The following is a 15,789-nucleotide window of genomic DNA, read 5'->3' on the forward strand; positions in this document are numbered from 1 at the left end:
GGACTCTTAAATCTTTCCAACCACTGAAGTCAGGTTAACCGGCATATGGTTTCCACTCTTCTCGTTCAATCCCTTCTTGAACAGCAGAGTAATATTTGCAATTTCCCATTCTTCTGGAACCACTCCTGACTCTAAAAGATCACTACTAATGCTTCCACAATGTATAAAGCCACCTCTTTCAGAACCTTGAGGTGATGTCCATCTGGCCGAGGTGACCTATCCACACTCAGACCTTTCATTGTCCCAAGCACTTTCTCCTTCGTAAAAGCCACTTCACTAACGTCCACTACATTTTTTTCTTGAATTTTAGGCATGTTGCTGGTGTCTTCCACTGTGCAGAATGTTGCAAAAAAAAAAAATCAATTCCGCTGCCATTTCTTGATTCCCCATTATCACTTCTACAGCATCATTTTTCAGCAGTCGAATGTCCACTCTTGCCTCTTTCTTACTTTTTATATATCTGAAGAAACCTTTGCTACCCTCTTTTACATTATTGGCTTGCTTCCTTTCATATATTTCATATTTTCTCCCAGTATCGCCTTTTCAGTTTCCTTCTGTTGTTTTTAAGTTTCCCTATACGCTAACTTCTCACTAATCTTTGCAATATTATGTGCCTTCTCTTTTAGTTTTATGCATCCTTTGAGTTGCCATGTCAGCCAGAGTCACCTCATTCTCCCCTAGAGATGACTTTTTGGAATGAAAAGATCCCAAGTCTTCCGAATTATTCCCAGATGTTCCTGCCATTGCCGTTCCATCATTCCTACTGAGGTCTATTTCAAATGAACTTTAGCAGCTCCTCCCTCATGCTTCTGTCGTTCCCTTTGCTTAGCTGTAATATCGACACATCCGATTTCATCTTCTACTTCTAAAATTGCAGGTTGAATTTTACCATATTATGGTCACTACCTCCTAGTGGTTTATTTAGCTTAACCTCCCAAATCAAACCCAGATCATTCGAATCCCGCATTGCCTTTTCCCTGGTAGGCTCAACTACAAGCTGCTCCAAGAAACCATCTCCTGGGCACTCAACAAATTCCCTCTTGGAGACTTTCTAATAATCTAGGTTGCCATCGGACCATTGTCTGAAGAAGGGTCTCAACCCGAAACGTCACCCATTCCTTCTCTCCCGAGATGCTGCCTGACCTGCTGAGTTACTCCAGCATTTTGTGAATAAATCGATTTGTACCAGCATCTGCAGTTATTTTCTTATAATATTTGGACCATTGTTATATACAGGAGACAGTGGCCCACTATTTTCCAAAGTGTAGATTTGCAAAGAAGGTTTGGAGAAGGATAAAGAGGTCATTGTAACGATTCATCCCAAACAGCTCCGTAACCGAGGACTCTCTGATTTACAGGCTGTTCCAAGGACGCATTGATGTTCCTGGATGGACGTTGTATTGTTGGAAGACCATCAACTTGATGAAAGATGCTCTTTGGTTTGCCCAAACTGGTTGACCCTCTGAAGCTTGACGCAGCTGATGCCAAGTCTCCGTGGGAGGGGGACCACAATCTAGGGTCCTTCGGCTGCCGAGCATTGATAGTGGGACCCCCATCAAACAAGGGAAGGGATATAATCCCAGGCAGCCACATGAGAAGCAACGGTGTTTTAATTAAGAATACAGTAGGTGCAAACACTATTGAAAATGACACAAGTGAATATGCAGACACTAAAAATATATGAAGAGTTTTGGGAGTTTTTTAATGGACATTTTTACTATGAACAAAGATTATTTTTGGAAAAATCTATTGATATTATTCTCAAAGATCAGTTAAAATTAAAAACCTATTCATTTTATTCTATTCATTCATTTTACATTAATGATAATGTAAATATTAGATAGGTTAAATAATTCTGCTCCAAATCTGGCATCATAAGCCAACAATTTCAGTTCCTCGAGTCTACTGGGAGCAGAGGCAATGTTTTCACTCAGCTGCTGTATTATTTTTAATACACTCCATCATCAGCGGTCCCATGTCCCTTAATATTTTCTGATATTCCATGAGTGCCTGACAGTGAGAGTCATTTTCTGTTACAAATGTATGGAAGAGATTTATAGGCTCTACTTTTAGAAGCAATTCTGGAATTCCAATTTGCTGAGGAAATGTTTGATTTCCAATCATAAATCTGTGGAGGCGTTTCTCATCCAAACATTTCCCAAGATACTTTAACACATCTCTGAGCTGATGTCCCAGGTGATATTCGTGCCAGTTTGAATATGGCTGACTGAAGAGCAAATGCATCAGGACAGTCGTAAAGAGAGAGGAGCCACGAACACATCGCTGGTCTGGTGAATGGCACAGTTTTTCAGTCAGAACGATCAGTATTTGAAGGCATTTCAGGTGACAGGAGCTTTTGGGGATATTCTTGGTCATGTTTTTGAGAAACCTGTACTCACAGACAGCACAGGAAACGTGCCAGTAGGTAGTGGGCACTGTACTATTCTTGGGGAAATTGGAAAAACGAGGTACAAGGTGGACATTGGAACCCTTCAGCCTCACAGCAGGAAAGACTTTGATGTGAATATTTCATCCTGACTGATATTGTACTTTTAAACCACAGCAACCAGTAATATTATGGAAGGTCAGTTCAAAATCATATTGATGATAAATTTTGTTCCATGATTTGGCTAATAAAACCCTGAACCATTTCACTACCTTCCAACAATCCAAATACCACTTGGAATCCCATTGGAATGAACATTTGCTGTGAATAAGACAAAGAATGTCCCCTTCAGGTTCTGTGGTTTCACATTTGCAGGCCAGGTCAGCGTTGTTTGCTGTAACCATGAGAATCCTACCCAAACTTTGTTTTGTCAGGTGGGATGTCATAGGAACACATCTCTGGTTTAAAACAATAACCATCCTGGAGAAAAATTGGAACCAAAATATCCTATCTTGCAGCCCCATTTTTCAAATTGACTCCCAATGCCCACAGTCTTCAAGGATCAGCTCTGAGCTCCACGGACAAAGATTCCGACTGGCTTCTAAAAGACTATCCACAAAACATTCTGCAAATTCACAGGTCTCAATTGGTTCTTGGCTCCCATTTTAATGCAGATGTTGTAGAACTGATCCAGCACATTTTGATCAGGGGTATTCAAAATGTTGTTGTCAGGTCTTTGAGGAACTTCATCTCGCATTACTTCCTGCTCTTCCTCATCATCATAGTCCTGGGGATTATGTGGCAAAATGTCACTTATCCAGAGTCCCAAGACCTGAATTATGCCCAGTATGAGCGTAATATAAGTGATCCAAATCATTTTTGGTGAATCTTCGCTATGTGCATATAAATGGATCTTTATATTCTGCTGATAGTTACATTTTCCATCCATTTCCCTCTGGACCCGTTCTATCTGCTGTTGGTACTGGTGTTCCTTAATTCTATTCTGGACCTCCTGTCTCCACTTCATCACTCAGGAGGCGGGGATGTACAAGCTCCCAGTGATCATCAGAACACACATGTTGAAAAGCTAGCCATCCTTTAAACAACAAGAAGATAACAGATATTCAGAAGGTGTGTGTGTAATTCAAATGGAAACTACATTCGGACATCTTCAGACACTGCTGTTTTGAAACATTGCAATATTTCATCATCCAATATTATCTCATAATTTTTGTGCAGGTGTCTTCCTGCTCTTCAATTGGCCTCAGATATGTTTAACTAAGTGGGCAGGCGGATGGCAATTAGTGAGGTCAGGACTCGCACAATCATATGAACATGAATTATCAGTGAGGAGACTCATTAGAAATACAGTTTGAAATCATGGAAACATTCTCATCCATTAAGGGTGGCATGGCGGTAGAGTAACTGCCTTACAGTGCCAGAGACCCGCGTTTGATCCTGACTACGTCTGGGCATAATCCGGAAGATGCAGGATCATTTCATTCCAAAGCGGAAGAAATATTCTAAGGGGAGTAGGAGGCAACCATGGCTGACAAGAGAAGTTAGGGATGGAATAAAACTAAAAGAAAAGATGTATAACACAGCAAAGAGTAGCCGGAAGCCAGAGGATTGGGAAAATTTCATAGGACAACAGAAGGTAACAAAACAGGCAATACGGGCTGAAAAGATGAGGTACGAGGGGAAGCTGGCCAAGAATATAAAGGACAATAAAAGCTTCTTTAGATATGTTAAGAGAAAAAGAGTAGCATGTGGGTCAAATGTGGGTCCCTTGAAGGCAGGCACGGGTGAAAATATTATGGGTAACAAGGAAATGGCAGAAGAGTTGAACAGGTATTTCGGAACTGTCTTCACTAAGGAAGACAATAGACAATAGACAATAGACAATAGGTGCAGGAGTAGGCCATTCAGCCCTTCGAGCCAGCACCGCCATTCAATGCGATCATGGCTGATCACTCTCAATCCGTACCCCGTTCCTGCCTTCTCCCCATACCCCCTCACTCCGCTATCCTTAAGAGCTCTATCCAGCTCTCTCTTGAAAGCATCCAACGAACTGGCCTCCACTGCCTTCTGAGGCAGAGAATTCCACACCTTCACCACTCTCTGACTGAAAAAGTTCTTCCTCATCTCCGTTCTAAATGGCCTACCCCTTATTCTTAAACTGTGGCCCCTTGTTCTGGACTCCCCCAACATTGGGAACATGTTTCCTGCCTCTAATGTGTCCAATCCCCTAATTATCTTATATGTTTCAATAAGATCCCCCCTCATCCTTCTAAATTCCAGTGTATACAAGCCCAATCGCTCCAGCCTTTCAACATACGACAGTCCCGCCATTCCGGGAATTAACCTAGTGAACCTACGCTGCACGCCCTCCATAGCAAGAATATCCTTCCTCAAATTTGGAGACCAAAACTGCACACAGTACTCCAGGTGCGGTCTCACCAGGGCCCGGTACAACTGTAGAAGGACCTCTTTGCTCCTATACTCAACTCCTCTTGTTACGAAGGCCAACATTCCATTGGCTTTCTTCACTGCCTGCTGTACCTGCATGCTTCCTTTCATTGACTGATGCACTAGGACACCCAGATCTCGTTGAACTCCCCCTCCTCCTAACTTGACACCATTCAGATAATAATCTGCCTTTCTATTCTTACTTCCAAAGTGAATAACCTCACACTTATCTACATTAAACTGCATCTGCCATGTATCCGCCCACTCACACAACCTGTCCAAGTCACCCTGCAGCCTTATTGCATCTTCCTCACAATTCACACTACCCCCCAGCTTAGTATCATCTGCAAATTTGCTAATGGTACTTTTAATCCCTTCGTCTAAGTCATTAATGTATATCGTAAATAGCTGGGGTCCCAGCACCGAACCTTGCGGTACCCCACTGGTCACTGCCTGCCATTCCGAAAGGGACCCATTTATCCCCACTCTTTGCTTTCTGTCTGTCAACCAATTTTCTATCCATGTCAGTACCCTACCCCCAATACCATGTGCTCTAATTTTGCCCACTAATCTCCTATGTGGGACCTTGTCGAAGGCTTTCTGAAAGTCGAAGTACACTACATCCACTGACTCTCCCCTGTCAATTTTCCTAGTTACATCCTCAAAAAATTCCCGAAGATTTGTCAAGCATGATTTCCCCTTCGTAAATCCATGCTGACTCGGAATGATCCCGTTACTGCTATCCAAATGCTCAGCAATTTCGTCTTTTATAATTGACTCCAGCATCTTCCCCACCACTGATGTCAGACTAACTGGTCTATAGTTACCCGTTTTCTCTCTCCCTCCTTTCTTAAAAAGTGGGATAACATTTGCTATCCTCCAATCCACAGGAACTGATCCTGAATCTATAGAACATTGAAAAATGATCTCCAATGCTTCCACTATTTCTAGAGCCACCTCCTTAAGTACCCTGGGATGCAGACCATCAGGCCCTGGGGATTTATCAGCCTTCAGTCCCATCAGTCTACCCAAAACCATTTCCTGCCTAATGTGGATTTCCTTCAGTTCGTCCATCACCCTAGGTTCTCCGGCCCCTAGAACATTTGGGAGATTGTGTGTATCTTCCTCAGTGAAGACAGATCCAAAGTAACGGTTTAACTCGACACAAAATAATCTCCCAGATGTACTGGAGGATAGAAGATCTAGGGGGGTAGAGGAACTAAAAGAAATTTTCATTAGGCGAGAAATAGTATTGGGTAGACTAATGGGACTGAAGGATGATAAATCCCCTGGGCCTGATGGTCTGCATCCCAGGGTCCTCAGGGAGGTGGCTCTAGAAATAGTGGACGCATTGGTGAATATTTTCCAATGTTCAATAGATTCAGGATCAGTTCCTATGGATTGGAGGATAGCTGATGTATCCCACTTTTCAAGAAAGGAGCGAGAGAGAAAACGGGGAACTACAGACCAGTTAGCCTGACTTCGATGGTGGGAAAGATGCTGGAGTCAATTATTAAAGAGGTAATAATGATTCATTTGGATTGCAGTAAAAGGATAAGTCCAAGTCAGCATGGATTTATGAAAGGGAAATCATGCTTGACTAATCTTCTGGAATTTTTTGAGGCTGTGACAAGTAAAATGGATGAAGGGGAGCCAGTGGATGTAGTGTATCTAGACTTTCAGAAAGCCTTTGATAAGGTCCCGCATGGGAGATTGGTGACTAAAATTAGAGCACATGGTATTGGGAGTAGGGTGTTGACATGGATAGAAAATTGGTTGGCAGACAGGAAGCAAAGAGTCGGAGTAAACGGGTCCTTTTCAGAATGGCAGGCAGTGGCGAGTGGAGTGCCGCAAGGCTCGGTGTTGGGGCCGCAACTGTTTACCATACATATTAATGATTTGGAAGAGGGAATTAGAAGCAACACTAGCAAGTTTGCGGATGACACAAAGTTGGGTGGCAGTGTAAACTGTGAAGAGGGTGTTAGGAGGTTGCAGGGTGACCTGGACAGGTTGAATGAGTGGGCAGATGCATGGCAGATGCAGTATAATATAGATAAATGTGAGATTATCCACTTTGGCGGCAAAAACAAGGAGGCAGATTATTATCTCAATGGTGTTAGGTTAGGTAAGGTCCTTGTACACCAGTCACTGAAAGTTGGCGTGCAGGTGCAGCAGGCAGTGAAGAAAGCTAATGGAATGTTGGCCTTCATAACAAGAGGATTTCAGTATAGGAGTAAAGAGGTTCTTCTGCAGTTGTATAGGGCCCTGGTAAGACCACATCCGGCGTATTGTGTACAGTTTGGGTCTTCTAATTTGAGGAAGGACATCATTGTAATTGAGGCAGTGCAGCGTAGGTTCACGAGATTGATGCCTGGGATGGCGGGACTGACATATGAGGAAAGATTGGAAAGACTAGGCTTGTATTCACTGGAGTTTAGAAGGATGAGAGGGGATCTTATAGAAACATATAAAATTATAAAAGGACTGGACAAGCTAGATGCAGGAAAAATGTTCCCAATGTTGGGCGAGTCCAGAACCAGGGGCCACAGTCTTAGAATAAAGGGGAGGCCATTTAAACCTGAGGTGAAAAGGAACTTTTTCACCCAGAGAGTTGTGAATTTGTGGAATTCTCTGCCACAGAGGGCAGTGGAAGCTAAATCACTGGATGGATTTGAGAGAGTTAGATAGAGCTCTAGGGGCTAGTGGAATCAAGGGATATGGGGAGAAGGCAGGCACGGGTTATTGATTGGGAACGATCAGCCATGATCACAATGAATGGCGGTGCTGGCTCCGAATGGCTTCCTCCTGCACCTATTTTCTATGTTTACTGGTGCTGTCTGTACGGAGTTTGTACATTCTCTCCGTGACCTTCGTGGGTTTTCTCCGAGATCTTCGGTTTCTTCCCATACTCCAAAGACCTACAGATTTGTAGGTTAATTGACTTGGTTTAGTTTCAAGATATAAATATGGTATAAATGAGAAATTGTCCCCAGTGTGCGTAAGGTTGTGTTAATGTGCGGGGTGCCGAATCGGTGGACGAAGGGCATGTTTCCGCGCTGTATCTCTCAACTAAAACTAAAATTAAAAGTAATTAGAAAATTCTCGATGATCATGGAAGTTTCTAATGCATTATGATTAGATAATGGTGAGCTCAGACTATTAAAATTTATATTTACATGAGCAAAAAATATTAGACACGAAGGCCAATGTGAAAGTATTGGTAGTTTGCAAATGATCATGTTAGAATAAAGTCATAGGAGCATTAAATGAAATGAGCTCCTGAGACATCCAATTTTGCATTTTTCCACAGCGTATAGATCTTTCAATCATCCAAGTGTTACGTAAATTGAAGAAGGGGAAAGGTCAGATAAAGAGAACAATTGGAGGTGAAGAAATGTGGAACATTCCTCTCTGATCTAACTACAGGCCATCAAAACAAGTCTAGGAAGCCACTCTGCCTGATAAACATGGTGAATTATAGACAATAGGTGCAGGAGTAGGCCATTCGGCCCTTCGAGCCCGCACCACCTTTCAATGTAATCATGGCTGATCATTCTCAATCAGTACCCGTTCCTACCTTCTCCCCATACCCCCTGACTCCACTATCCTTAAGAGCTCTATCTAGCTTTCTCTTAAAAGCTTTCAGAGAACTGGCCTCCACTGCCTTCTGAGGCAGAGAAAGTTTCTTTGACTGAAAATGTTTTTCCTCATCTCTGTTTTAAATGGCCTACCCCTTATTCTTAAACTGTGGCCCCCGGTTCTGGACTCCCCCAACATTGGGAACATGTTTCCTGCCTCTAACGTGTCCAACCCCTTAATAATCTTATATGTTTCAATAAGATCTCCTCTCATCCTTCTAAATTCCAGTGTATACAAGCCTAGTCGCTCCAGTCTTTCAACATACGACAGTCCCGCCATTCCGGGAATTAACCTAGTAAACCTACGCTGCACGCCCTCAATTCTATCCCAGCTCAGGAATAGCCACGACTAATTCTCGAAGAAGATTTATTTCCCTGGGAAAAAGATACCTCACCGTTACTTCCACAGATGCTGCCTGACCCACTGAGGTACTCCTGTACTTTGTGTTTTACTCAAAGTACCAGCATCTGCGGTGCTTTGTGTCTCCATTCTACTATCTCACCATCTAACATGGTTCTGATCTTATCAAGTTAAAAATGCGATGTTCTTCTCTCCAATTTATCTGGTTGAAACAAATAGTGGCAGAAACATTATCTCTAAATTCATAATAATCTCTCCTTAATACATAGACTTTGGAAGGAAGAATAAAGAGAGCACAAATAAATGACATTTGTGTAGTGATATAAACCCATGAATCTGTGTATAAATATTTGTTTCAAAAAAGCTTTGTTGAATCTGGGTTTTATTAACAGGGGATCAAAGTACAAAAAAAAAGTCATGCTAAGAGGTTGGCCCCAATTGCAATATCGTTCTCAGCATTGAACTTTGTGAAAAGTGTAAATTCTATGGAAAATGGTGCCAACAAGTTCCTTGTTTATTTCTGATTTTCCAGAATCCATTTTTTTTTTGCTCTGATACTCATTGGTTTACTTAAATTGTTAACTTAAATCTATCAAACATAGAAAGGTATGGCAGAGAAACAGGTCTTTCAGCCCACAATGTCCGTGCGGAACATGGCAGATCTATATGTGATCCACATCTCTCCATTCTTTGCATATCCATGTCCCTGTCTAAAAACCTATCGTATCCACCTCCAGCCCCACCCACAGCGCACGTATCAGGCACATTTTGCCCTGCACATCTCCTCTCAAATAGAAGGTAATCTTTCATAGAAAAAATGAATAATGGAGGGAATGGTTTTGAAGGTGAAAGGGGAAAAGCTTAAACAAGATGTGCACACAAATTTTCCAGGGGGTGGTGAGTGCCTGGAGCGTGCTGCCAGGGTTGGTTGTTGAGGTAGATACGACAGTGGCATGTAAGAGGTATTTGGATAGGTACAGGGATATGCAGGGAATGGTGCGATTTGGATTATGTGCTGGTCTTGGCATCATGTTTGCCACAAACATTGTGGGCCGAAGGATGTGTGCTTATGGGTTCTAGGTTTTTATCTATACTCTTTATTGTCACCATGATTTTTTTTCTTCAATATACTTTGCAGGCACGGTCTTCCATACTTTGAAAAACTTGCTACTCTCACATTCAATACCAGCTTCATTGCCACACTGATATTTTTAAAGATCTTGGCCAAGTGAGCAAGCAAGATCTCACAGATTAGGTATCCACAATGATTTAACAAACATTTAACACTATGGTACTAATAACATCTTTGATCAGCAGTACTCTCCCTTCTCATTTGAACGCAAAGCATTTTTTATAAAGAATTTAAATTATTTATCACATTAACTCAATAATTGAGTACGCTGATAAAAGTCAGATATCATGAAACAATCTGCATTTTTCATCCAACATATTCAACATTAAGGTCAAAGGCCTGTCATTGATTCTAATATTCCTTTATTTGTTTAATTCATCATATTTTTCATCAATTACCCTCAGCAACATTCTAATAAAGTTGCACACCTTCTCTTTTGCTCCTTCCCACCCACTACCCCACCATCTCACTTTCTCTGCACCGTAGAACCGGTTCTCTAACTTTTACACAACTCATATATTTCTTTACTCATACATGGGGCCAAATGTGCTAGTTTTGGCAGCAATTTTTCAATTTTAGATTTTTAGAGTATGTTTGAATTTGGTGCTTACATGCTTAGAAACATACATGCTTAGAAACATAGAAAATAATTGTAGGAGTAGGCCATTCAGCCGTTCGAGCTATCCCGCCATTCAATATGATCATGGCTGATCATCCAAAATCAGTACTCCGTTCCTACTTTTTCCTCATATCCCTTGATTCTGTTAGCCCTAAGAGCTAAATCTAACTCTCTCTTGAAAACATCCAGCGAATTGGCCTCCACTACCTTCTGTGGCAGAGAATTCCACAGATTCCCAACTCTCTGGGTGAAAAGGTTTTTCCTCATCTCAGTCCTAAATGGCCTACCTATTATTCTTAAACTGTGACCCCTGGTTCTGGACTCCCCCAACATCGGGACCATTTTTCCTGCATCGAGCGTGTCCAATCCCTTAAGAATGTACTTCCTCAAATTAGGAGACCAAAACTGCACACAATGCTCCAGGTGCGGTCTCACCAGGGCCCTGTACAACTGCAGTATAGGACGTCCTTGCTCCTAAACTCATATCCTCTCGCAATTAAAGTCAACATGCCATTAGCTTTCTTCACTGCCTGCTGTACCTGCAAGCTTACTTTCAGTGACTGATGCACAAGGTCTCGTTGCACCTCCCCTTTTCCTAATCTGACACTATTCAGATGTCTCCCATTCCCAATCTGACCTTTCTGTCATGGGCCTCCTCCAGTGCCATAGTGAGGCCCACCGGAACAGCACCTCATATTTCGCCTGGGCAGTTTGCAGCCCAGCGGTATGAACATCGACTTCTCCAACTTTAGATAGTTCCTCTGTCCCTCTCTTCCCCTCCTCCTTCCCAGATCTCCCTCTATCTTCCTGTCTCCACCTACATCCTTCCTTTGTCCCGCCCCCCCTGACATCAGTCTGAAGAAGGGTCTCGACTCGAAACGTCACCCATTCCTTCTTTCCCGAGATGCTGCCCGACCTGCTGAGTTACTCCAGCACTTTGTGAATAAATACCTTCGATTTGTACCAGCATCTGCAGTTATTTTCTTATACTATTCAGATAATAATCTGCCTTTCTGTTCTTGCCACCAAAGTGGATAACCTCACATTTATCTGCCATGCATCTGCCCACTCACCCAACCTATCCAAGTCACCCTCATAACATCCTCCTTGCAGCTCACACTGACACCCAGCTTTGTGTCATCCACAAACTTGGAGTTACCTAAAAAGTACATAGATGAAAAGATGGGTTTCAAAACATTTGGGACGAATAAGCTAAGGAATGGTACACTTAATTTATTTTGAAAAAAAGAACGTAGTAGAGACGCATGACACGAGTGGGAAGAGACTGAGGAAAAGTAATTATTTAAAAGGGAAAAATTTGTGTGTCTGTAAGTATGTAGATCACATTGCCAAGGATTGTGTGTTTTACCTTCGTTAAATAATAAATGTGGTTGGGTACATCCTGTAGTTTAGGTTTGCTGAGGCACTCTCACCTCCAAATCAGAAGAAAGTAGGTTCAGCTTCGACACCATTAATACATAAAGTACAGGCTGCTGATCCAGTGCATTACTGAAGGAATGCTGCACTGTCAGAGGTGCTGTGTTTCACATGAGCTATTAGACTGAGGCCTCACCTGCTCTCCCAGGTGGATGAAAAGGATCCCAAAGCACTATTTTGAAGAAGAGCAGAGAGTTGACCCCGATGTCCTCACCAATATTTATTCCTCAATCAACAATGTTAAAATTCTCGAGGTGGGTAAAAAGTGCACTATTGAGTCTGAGCTCCCGAACGAGTTCCTGGGAACACCTTGGTCCCTCGTTTGAGGTCGATCTGGTTCCTGCCAAGATCTTTTAGACAGACAACATAGGTAAGACAATTCTTCGTTATATAAGGTGAGATATCACATGTGTTAATGCGAGAGAGTGAAAATTTCTTGAAAATATTGGTTAGGTCGGATGTTATCCGTGAAAATATCTTAAAACGATTGGTCAGGTTGGATGTTATCCGTGAAAATTTCTTTTAAAAGATTGGTCAGGTCGGATGTTATCCGTGAAAATTTCTTAAAAAGATTGGTCAGGTCGGAAGTTATCTGAAAATTTCTCAAAAAGATTGGTCAGGTCGGATGTTATCCGTGGACAATTTCTTAAAAATGGAGCAGAGTTGGATTAAACTCTGTTGAGATGAGAGTTTCTCCACACAGTATTACTAAACTAACACCTGCCGAGATCATATATGGACGACCACTACGTACTCTTCGGGGTGCGTTTACAAGTACAGAAGTGAGTTTTGATCTACATGCCCATCGTGAGGAGTTAATTATGTACGCACAGCAATTGACCCGAATCTTGTCAGTCTTGCATTCACAGGTTTTGGAAACGCAGAGACCATAATGGCAAATTCATACAACCAGGAGACTACATACTAATAAGAAATTGGGATCAGAAGAAACTAGGAGAACGGTGGAATGGGCCCTGCTAAGTACTACTGACTACACCTACAGCAGTGAAAGTCGAAGATCACCCTCATTGGACACACCTAACTGATTACAAAAGAATTGGTAACTGGGAAAAAGGACAATGACATTAATAACCCTGAGAGTCAAGAGGAGTATCTCAGAAGCACAGAGGTTTTGGTTGATCGCTTTCCCCAGCTATGGGAGTTAAGGCAGCTAGGGAGTTGATCAATATGGCCACCAAGGAAACATTGACAAATACAACTGCCAGTGCTCTAGTAGATACAAACATGGCCATAACGTCTCTTTCAGCTGAAATGGTTGCCATCGCACTGTGGCTTTACAAAATCGTATCGCACTGTGGCTTTAGAGAATCGTATGGCCGAGGAAGGAGGGACCTGTGCCATAATAGGACGGGAATGTTGTACTTATGTTCCTGATGAGTCCTCTAATATTACATTGATCACATTGAATGGTGGTGCTGGCTCGAAGGGCCGAATGGCCTACTCCTGCACCTATTGTTTATTACCAACTTAGCTGCCCACATATTTCAGGAGGTCGGTGTGGATAGGAAAGAATGTGTGAACCATGGAATTGTGAAGGGAGCGGTTTCTGCGAAAAGAAGTGGGAATAGGAAGATAGTATGACTTTGAGAGAAATATCAGAGAATTATGTAATAAAAAACTGCAGATGCTGGTTTCTACCATATTCTGGAGTAGAATTCTGACACAAAATTCTGGAGTAACTCAGCGGGTCAGTCAGCATCTCTGGAGGCAGCGGCGTAGCAGTAGAGTTGCTGCCTACCGGCATTTGCAGCGCCGGTGACCCGTGCTCGATCCTGACTACGGGGTGTACAGAGTTTGTACACTCTCCCTTTGACTACGTGGGTTTTCTCCGAGTTCTTTGGTTTCCTCCCACACTCCAAAAACACGTACAGGTTTGTAGGTTAATTGGCTTGGTATAAGTATAAATTGTTCCTAGTGTGTGTTGGACGGTGTTAATGTGTGGGGATCACTGGTCGGTGCAGACTCGGTGGGCTGAAGGGCCAGTTTCCGCGCTGTATCTCTAAACTAAACTAAAATTATGATGTTTCAGGTCGGGACCCTTCTTCAGATTGATTACAGTGGGGAGAACAGCAAAAAACTGGAAACAAAAAAATTGACAAATTAGTAATAATGACCTCAGACAAGGAGGTTCCCTGATAGGCAGATTGTTGGACAGAGATGGGTGCTAGCCCAAGAGGAATATATATTTGCGAACTGTGAAGCAAGTTAGTGTGCTTTTAGTAGAGGAAGCGGGTGAAGGGGGGAAACGGGGGCTGAAAGATCAGCTAACTTTCAGGGGAAGGAAGTGGGGAATCAAAAGTAAGGAGGGGGAAGAAGTAGTGTTACATCTCCTGAGGTTGCAGGGGAAAGTATTTGGGGAGGGGGTGGATTGGGTGGGAAAGGATGAGTGAACCGAGGAGTTGCGGAGGGTGCGGTCTCTGCGGAAGGCAGAAAGGGGTGGAGATGGGTAGATGTGATTAGTGGTGGGATCACGTTATAGGTGACAGAAATGTCGGATGATGATGTGTTGGATGCGGAAGCTGGTGGGGTGAAAGGTGAGGACCAGGGGAAATCTAACCTTCTTGTATCTACTGGAGAGGGAGCAAGAGAAGAACTCCAGGATATAGAAGAGACGCAGGTAAGGGATCCATCAAAAACTGGGAAGAGATCCGTTCACCAAAGAATGAGGACATCTCAGATGTTGTTGTGAGAAAACCCTCATCTTGGGAGCAGATGCGGCAGGGAATTGAATAACATTTTTGCAAGAGGCAGGGTGGGAGGAAGAGTGGGCCAGATAACTGTGCGAGTCGGTACGCTTGTAGTACACATCAGCCAATAGTCTGTCTCCTGTGATGGAGACAGAAAGATCAAGGAAGGGAAAAAGGTTGTCAAAGAACCAAGTGAATTTGAGTGTGGTGACTTTTGCACGGAGGCAGAGAAGAAAACATCTACGTTATGGCTACCCCCTTGGAGGAGGGAATGTAGAGATACAAAGGGAAGGCCCCCATTAAGGACTGGCCGTTCTGTATCAGAGTCAGTTCAGGGGATGATGAAAAAATGACTGCAAGAGGATGATGGCTCAAAGAGGAGGGGGTGTAGGAGTGGAGAACAGGTGGGGGGTAGTGTGAATAGCATGGTTTAAAGAGGGAAAAGGGCAGCAGGGCCAAGAGCTACTATCATAGAGGTTCCCTGTTAGAAGTGGGAAATAGTAGGACTCATGAGAGTCAGGCCATGTGGTGTTGGAGTCAACAATGTGGAGTTTGGGCTGGAGCTGAGTCTGGAACTTAGGTGAGTCAAAGGCTCCGGCTTACTTGTGGGCAGGTGAGAGATGAGGATCAATGGAGAATGTCAGTGGTCGGTGAGGAGTTGGAGTGTAGACAAGGGTCGGTGTGAAGATGGTGTTGGTGGCTCCAACCTGGGAGGCGATGAAGATCGATGGTGGACATTGGTGTTGCTGATGGTGATGGCGCCCTGTGTTTCGGCTTTGTGATGGTCAGGCGGGCAGTCCGATCCAGAGTTGAAGCTCCGGGCCTGCAAGAGGTCGGATCGAGAGATGTTGGCACAAGGGCAGGTCTGGAGGCGGGAAAGCTTGTGATCCTCAGTGGAGTCTAGGTCGGTGAGGAAGCATTTATTGAAGGTGTGGACCCCGACTAGAATGAAGTAAAGTTTGGGCTCATTGAAGGTCTGGGTGAGGAAGGCCAGGAGTTGTGGGAGAGTCAGAATGAGGGCCTGCTGGTGCTGGCACAT

The 15,789-nt window shown here is 43.3% G+C and overlaps 1 pseudogene; it reads right to left on the reverse strand.

Annotated features, from left to right (window-relative positions):
- Positions 1-1,886: 1,886 nt before the first annotated feature.
- On the reverse strand, positions 1,887-15,789 carry LOC144610247 (inositol 1,4,5-trisphosphate receptor-interacting protein-like; annotated as a pseudogene).

Source organism: Rhinoraja longicauda, chromosome 36 (assembly GCF_053455715.1).
Source record: "Rhinoraja longicauda isolate Sanriku21f chromosome 36, sRhiLon1.1, whole genome shotgun sequence".
Classification (NCBI taxonomy): domain Eukaryota; kingdom Metazoa; phylum Chordata; class Chondrichthyes; order Rajiformes; family Arhynchobatidae; genus Rhinoraja; species Rhinoraja longicauda.